The sequence below is a fragment of the Loxodonta africana genome, chromosome 7 (assembly GCF_030014295.1).
Source record: "Loxodonta africana isolate mLoxAfr1 chromosome 7, mLoxAfr1.hap2, whole genome shotgun sequence".
In the NCBI taxonomy this organism is placed as follows: Eukaryota; Metazoa; Chordata; class Mammalia; order Proboscidea; family Elephantidae; genus Loxodonta; species Loxodonta africana.
The window spans coordinates 25383247-25391381 of NC_087348.1; the positions used below are offsets into that span (position 1 = coordinate 25383247).

General features: G+C 34.7%; 1 pseudogene; it reads right to left on the reverse strand.

The window, feature by feature from the left end:
- Positions 1–1627: 1627 nt before the first annotated feature.
- On the reverse strand, positions 1628–2595 carry LOC135231859 (olfactory receptor 5AL1-like; annotated as a pseudogene).
- Positions 2596–8135: the final 5540 nt, after the last annotated feature.

An 8135-nucleotide genomic window follows, 5' to 3' on the forward strand; every position in this document is an offset into this window, starting at 1 on the left:
TGATAAAACTAGATTCATATCTTTGTTCTTCCAGATGTTAGCTATGTGTGTGTAAGTAAATTACAAACGCTACTTTGACAATTCTTTTGGTAGAATAAAGAACTATATCTCTTTGTTGGGTATTATGAAAATGAACTGAGAAAGTCGACTTAAAGCATTGCACTAAGCACCTGACACAACAAAAACACTGAATTGTGTTAGCTCTAATTTGATTTTAAAAATATGTAACTGAGTAAATTAATAATTTATTATTCTATGCTTTACTAAATATAACAAAAGTGAAATGATTTTTTTTTCAAGAAAATGATATATATTATCAGTAACATTGTGTAGCAGGTATGAGAGAACTGCCCCCTCAATAAAAAGTCAATTCAAAATATGTTAATCAACACACATAAAAAGAAATTTAAAAGAATTGCATTGCTTTAAAAGATCACAAGAAAATAACTTTTTAGCTTTTACACTTTTGTTTTGTAGATTTTAAAATAAAGTATATTATGTTGACAAGTATTTCCAAAAAGGCTACTCCATTTTCTAAGACAAAATCAAAGGAAACATTAGTGCAATCATAATATTAATAATTAAATGTAATAGCCAAAATTTATGAATTATTTTTTATGTGTTTGGAAATGCTCAATGTTCTTCACATTTATAACCTGATCTAATTCTCACAATCAGAGCCTTGGTGGTGCAGTGATTAAGAGCTTGGCTGCTAACCAAAAGGTCCACAGTTCAAATCTACCTAGCTGCTTCTTGGAAACTCTATGGTACAGTGCTACTCAGAGTCAGTCTAAAAAGGAGCTCTTACCACCTATTGCACATGAGGCAGTTGAGATACAGAAATGTGAACTAATTCTCTATCGCATTAATTGGAAAAGTTAAAATTGTTAGTCAAACTATTTGAATGAAGAGTCCAAGTTCTAACCACACACTTATATAGAATAGACCTGACCACATATTCATATATAACAGGCAGTGAATTATAGTAGTGTAAACTGGCTCAGCAATCTAAACTGATATAGAATCAGTATACCACTAAATGTTTGGTGCCATGGTACCTCTACTAGCACTGTCCTTCCCAGCTGGATGCAGAGAAAGTGGACTGTTAGGAAAATTATCCAGAGTGTTCCAACCCAAAAATCCTGCTATTAAACTTTGGCTGGTTATCCAGATTGTTCCAACCCAAAAATCCTGCCATTAAACTTTGGCTGGTTTTCCAGATTATCTATGCAAAAAGGTTTGAAATATAAGATACCAGACGTTGATCTCAATATTACATGGATTTCATATAAAATAAGTATTTCCCAACACTCTATTGAGGAAGGATATCATGGCCAAAAAGGATTTCTCTTTCTTTCTCTAACTCTCTCCCTTCTTCTCTGTGTCTTTCTCCTTCCCTCTCTCTCTCCTCTTTCAACAACCAAGTAAAATTTACAAAATATATTTCCTGGGGAAAATACTGGGAATAAACAGTGGATGAGACTCACCTTGAGTCTACAGAACTATACCTCAGAAAAGTGAACATGAACACTTGAAGTAATATATTTGGCTTTGTCATTTCTCAACACTGTGACACTAGACAAGACATAACTTTAAGTTTCATGATCCCTGCCCTGTGGTTCTTCATTTATCTGATAGCCAAACACAACTTTTCCGTAATTCCCTTCAGTGCATTTTTTACCTCCTGGTTTCTCAAGCTATAGATCAGTGGGTTTAGCATGGGAATCACCACTACATAAAACACTGAAGCAAATTTATCTCTGATCAGGGAATGGGTTGCCTTGGGCTGGAGGTACATAAAAATAAGGGTCCCATAAAATATTGTGATGGAGGTCAGGTGGGACACACAGGTGGAAAAGGCTTTCTGTCTTCCTTCAACAGAGTGGATCCTAAGGATGGCTAAAACAATGAAGCCATAGGAAATTAACACAATCAGTAGAGAGAAAAGTGTATTGAACCCAGCAACGATTAACAACATCAGCTCTTTGACTTGAGTGTCAGAGCAGGCCAAAGCAACCAAAGGGACATCGTCACAGTAGAAGTGGTTGACCATATTGGAGTCACAAAAAGACAAACGGAATGTCATCACTGTCTGTACAAGACCCACAGTAAAAGCATACACATATGTGCTAGCAACCGGTTGAATACAGAGTTTCCTAGGCATGAGAACGACATAGAGTAAAGGGTTGCAGATGGCAATGTACCGATCATATGCCATGATGGAAAGCAAGTAGAGTTCACAAACTACAAATGTGATAAAACAACATACCTGTGTGGCACATGCTTAAAATGTTATACCTTTAACTTCATACAAAAAGTTCACTAAGGTGTTTGGGGTGGCAGATGAAGTAAAAGAAAAATCAACAAAAGCCAGATGGTTGAGAAAAAATACATGGGTGTGTGAAGCTGAGGACTGATTTGGATTAGCACAATCAAACCAAGATTACCCAGGACGCTAATTAAGTAGATCACTAGGAAGACACTAAAGAGAATGGCTTGAAGGTCTGGGTTATCTGTGAGTCCCAAGAGGATGAACTCAGTCACAGCCGAATGGTTGCCTTTGGCCATGAAAAGATTACAATAAACCCCTCCAGATCACAGTTCCAAGCAATCTTGAGTCTGTTGGTAATCATCAAGCAGACTTTAGAAGATGATTCTGACCCCCCAGGAGAATCTTCAGGCTAGTTCTGCATTCGGAATGAAAGCATCTGATCTAGGCAGAAATTCCAAAACTTGAAATTATTTTAAATTGTATAAGTAGAAAGGTAGTGTTTTATTTAAAATTTTAAATGTAAATTATAATATAATAATATAATTGAACCATTTTTTAATCTATTTTTAATAGGAAGAAAGAAAGAGTTTTTTTGAGCATGATGTCAGAATATTTTTTTTAAGTTATTGAAATATCTTTAATAAAAGTGTAATAAATGAAAATAAATTTTAGTTAAAAGGAAATTAATTCAAAAATTCATTCCAAAATGGTTAATATTTAATTTTTTTTTTAAGATTTAAATTTTTTTTTAAAGATTTAAAATTTTGACTGCTGTTGATCTCTGGACCATAAATTCACAATAATTTCTTTTTTTCTCTTACCTGTAATTCTTCATTTTTTATTCAATTATTGTGCAGTATTTTTGAATTAAAGGAGAAAAATGGCATAGAAATATGAATAGCCTCTTCCTACTTGAAAATTGTATAACAAAGTTAAACACGCATTAAATAATTCAGAAAGCTCATTTATGGTGTATGATGCAGTGTCCAAATGCAAAACAGGAAATGAAAAACATCCTAAGCTGAGTCTGTAGAAATGCAAGTTGGCTTCTAGATAATTAAAATGTGGTCAATTTTAATGAACTTTACCTGAGCACAGTGATTTGCCTTTCTAACTCTTTTGTCTCAGATTATATTTATATGAAGGTTATAGATTGATAATATAGCTTTCTTCCTTATTTTGAAGATACATGAACTCAGGCAGATAATTTAGTTTTTATTTGTGGTCTTTGATCAGCATGAGATGAAAAAGAATAACTCACTAACTAGTCCCAGCCTTGAATCCCTAACCTTAACTCACAGTTTATTCAAATGGTTAATTTTCAGAGCGGAAAGAATTGCCCCATTGACTAGAAACAAAGCAGCTTTTGAAAGGCGTCCCATGTCCATGTCAAATGCTTAAAATAGTGCCTATCTCATACTATATGCTAATTAAAATTTATCTCTTAGTAGTATTAATATTGTTTATGTTGAGCCTTACTCTGCAGAAACGTGTGTAATTCCATCATAGTAATGGATGTATGAGTTTGTTTTGCAATGTTTTGAAAAATGTTCTCCTGTTGCCTCACTAAGTTCTGATCTTGAATCCCTGTCCCACATGGATCTTATTCTCTCTAGTACTAACATCTCTGTGATATTTTAGATCTCGCTTTGATATGACCAAACTCTCCAACATCTTCAAACATTTTATCCTCCCTTGCTTAAACTAAAACTTGGTTTCGCCTTGAACACCTACATCTCTCCAGGCCACCTCTCTGCAGGCTGCTTAATTTGTAACTCTCCACATATTTCTAATTTGGGAGGTAAGGTAAGGCATGATTTATGCTCAGAGCTTTGTTTTTTATTTATTATTACACCTTTCATTTGAGTAAACACTCCTGATGCTTTGAAGCTAATACCCATCATCATTGTTGTCACTTATATATGCCTAGGCCACTCCTTCGTATGTGTTGAAGATTTTAACACCAGGATCATTCTGTCCCTTTTCCATAAAGTTGGCATCAGTGCCCACACAGACCACACCTTTAATGCATTGCTTCTTGAATTCTTGAAATCTTGAGATCAAAACAGTGACCCCAAAACCAATACCCTTGAACTTCCCACTCTCATGGCTCCATCTTGGATCTTGTTTTATCTGGAAATTGGTTAAATGCTAAGTTTCCAAAATTAAAACATTATCTTAAGATCACAACCATTTGCCCTTCCTTATAACATCTCAGTTATGACAATACAACTTTTCATACTAAGGCTTCACTCATATCACTATTTCCCATTGATTATTTCTCTTTTATTTTGCCACCTCCTTTAATTCTTCCGCTACATAGCTTAGATTCCATGTTTTATTACTACAATTATTCTTGTCAACATCCTAAACATCCTTGTCTTATTTTTCTCCAGATACATCAAAATCTGAGCATTTTGGAATGTTCTGCTCTTCACAATTGTACCTGAACTACCAAGAAATCAAGCAGGCAAAACTGAACAATTACAAGGTTATTGTACTCAAAAGTAGCCACTTACTTGTGTCCAGAAGGTTGGCTTTTTCTTGAATCAACCATCTCTTAGTGTGTATGTAGCTATTATTTCAGACTCTGAATTTCTTCATACATTTCTATACCACCCACCTTACTCCCAGTAAAAAAAAAAAAAAGATGCCAAAATTCCAACATAAGAGAGAAATTTAAAGTAACAATGACAACAAAATATTTCAACTTCATTTGAAAATTTCCACAAACCTACCTGCTTCCACATTTATCCTTTCCAAATTTTTTTTTTTTTTTTGTGGTGGGTGGATGTTCTATTTCTAATGCTGTGAAGTGTCATGAAGTCAGTTATGACTCATAGCGACCCTGTTTACAACACTACGAAACACTGCCTGGCTCTGCACCATCCTCACCATCATTACTATGTTTGAACCCATCGTTACAACTGCTGTGTCATTTCATCTCCACTATAATTCAAATGCAACAATTCTTCTTTAGTATTCTTTATTTACTGTCCTACTTTCTCATACATAGGAGGCAATTGAAAATACCACAGCTTGGGGTCAGGCCCAACTTTATATCTACTACCTAGACTTATATTTTGATCACATACTCTTTTGCATTCGATATCTTCTCCCTATTCTAATTTAATCAACCTTTCACAATAATCTATAAGCAAAGTATATGGTCAAACCTCACCAGTGTTCTTTCATTTCTATTCCTCTCCCTTTACTTAAGCTATTCCTCCCCCTCTCCTCTTCTCTTCATCCCTTTATTACCAAATATTCTAGAAAAGTCACTAATATCCTCTCTTTCACATTCATATGTTGACCTATTATATTATTGTTACGTCTTTTCTTAGCATTGCATTGAAATTGCTTTCATCAAGTACACCAACACTCTCCTTATTCCCAAATCCAATGAAAGCTTCATATTTGACTTCTCTGTAGCACTGGACACAGCAGACGTTTCCTTTTATGCTGAAAACCATTCTTTTTTGGCTTCCAAGTCACCAGAATATCTGGATTTTTCCATTTTTTTGTCCACTTTTACTCTTGCTTGATAGGTATGCTTTCTTTATCCATACTTTAAATGACCTTTTTGCTTTAGAATTCTACCCTAAGCCAACTCATTTCCTTTTTGAGCATTCTTGTTGAGAGCTCTCATTTAACAATAGGAAAACAATTGTCATTTATATAACAATGATGCACTAATCTAAATATTTAGGCTAGATTTTCCTCTAAGCTCCAGGTACATACATCCAACAGCTTTCCAGGTAACATTAGTTAGATATTTCAGAGATACCTAAATCTAACATATTCAAAAGAAAAATCAGACATTCAAAACCACCTCACCGCACTCATAGGCCTTAGAGCACATGTTTTCTCAGTGAATGCTCTATCTCCCAGCTATCATCCAGGTGAGAAACCAAGAAAACATTTCATATACCTTCTTTCCCCCTCTAACAAATAATTCATTATTGAAAACTTCTAAGTGTTTAATCCATTTTTCTCAAATGCATCCTCTTCTAATGTCCTCTACATTACATATATATTTTTTTTTTTTTAGGCTTCTATCACACCTTTCCTGGAGGAAAAGCCTAAACACTACTCTCTAAATTTTATCCTGGTCTCTAGTTTTTTTTTTTTTTTTTTTTTTTAGAAACTTCTCTGTGCTTATGGAAGCCTGAGAGTTCTTCCTAACTTGCAAGTCTTAGCTTGTTCTCCAGCTGACCTTAGGATAAAGTTCAAAGTCCTTGAGATGGCTAAATCAACCCCTGATAAACAAACCCTTGCTTTGCAGACTAGTCTTATCTCTTGTGGCATCCCTCATGTGATCTCCATGCCTCAGACATGTGGCTTCAGTTTCTCAGATGTGACCACACATTTTGTACATAGTTTTGTCAGAATACTCCTTTCTTTACCTCACCACTCTGGTTGGCTACTTTCTTTCAGCTTTTCCTTCCAATCCCAGGTGAAATTTCACTTCCTTCTGTAGACCTTTCAATATCAAGTGTTACTCTGAACTATTCATCCACCTGGTATTTGTCTACAACCTACTCTAAATTTCAAATTCTTGGTAAGCCAAGATGCTTCTGTGTTTTCCCTAGTTTTATCTCCAATACATAGTATGACTCAGCAATTAATAGACACTCCACATGTACTTGTGGAATAATTGAACAAACAAATTCAAATTTTGTGTTACTCCAAACCCTTTTTTACTATCTTAATTATCTTTAATATTTTTTTCCTACTCTTTAGCTGTCTTTGAGTAATCTACAACAAATCCAAAAATAATTCAATCAACCTTGAAGCCAATTCTGGGAATGCCAACAATACTTACCATTACTTAAGTACTATTAGTACATTTTGTATGGTTTGTTAGTCCCTCTAGAGCCTTTCCTTGTATTACATCATTCTTTAAAATTTATGAAAAACTGTGTAATGATGTCTCAGAAGCATAACAAGTTATGTTATGATTGATCTTTTGGGATGCAATTTGCCTCACAAGCAAGGAACAATCGCTTGAAATGGCAGATCACCTTGCTGAGCCCACATCTAATAAGGAAGAATTATTTAACAAAGATCATTCTAATGTTTTGGAAGACCACATGGAAAATCTTTAATTGTACTTGGTTTACCATTAGATCAAAATATATTGACCCATCACTAAGTAATGATTTGGATTGTGCCAAAGATCCAATACTAGATGAGAAACTGAATCTGTTGCAATTAAAAGTTGGCATGAATTTCTTTTCGGTCTACTGCTGTATTTAGTTGCATCTCAGAGAATCACGCTTGAAAGTTCTGGTCACAAAGGATAATAACTTAAAAAGAACTCATTTTATTTCCTGCACTGTGCTAGAAAGAATTTAAAGGTATAAAAATCAAACCCTCCGATGAACTCTGTTCATTCCTATTTCGCACATAAGTGTGTATAGAGTAATAAGTAGAAAGATGAACAGATAGAAAAATCATAATCAACCCTTCTTTTTATACATACACACACACAATCTTATTTAATATGAACATTATGTCCAAAAACATCATTCTTCTGGTTCTTAATAATACAGTTCTGAGTGGTGCAGTGGTTAAGTTCTTGGCTGCTAACCTGAAGTCCCCCGTTCAAACCCGCCAGCCACTCCATGGGAGAAAGATGTGGCAGTCTACTTCTGTAAAGATTACAGTCTTGGGAACCCTAAGGAAGAGTTCTGTTCTGTCCTATATGGGTCACTATGAGTTGGAATTGACTCAATGGCATCAGGTTTGGTTTTTCTTGTTTGGCATCATGGATTTAACAACCACAACAAAAATATCTTGAACAGAAATCTTATGCTGACTTCTATAAGAAGCCAGTATAAGAAGCCTTATAGAAGTCAGT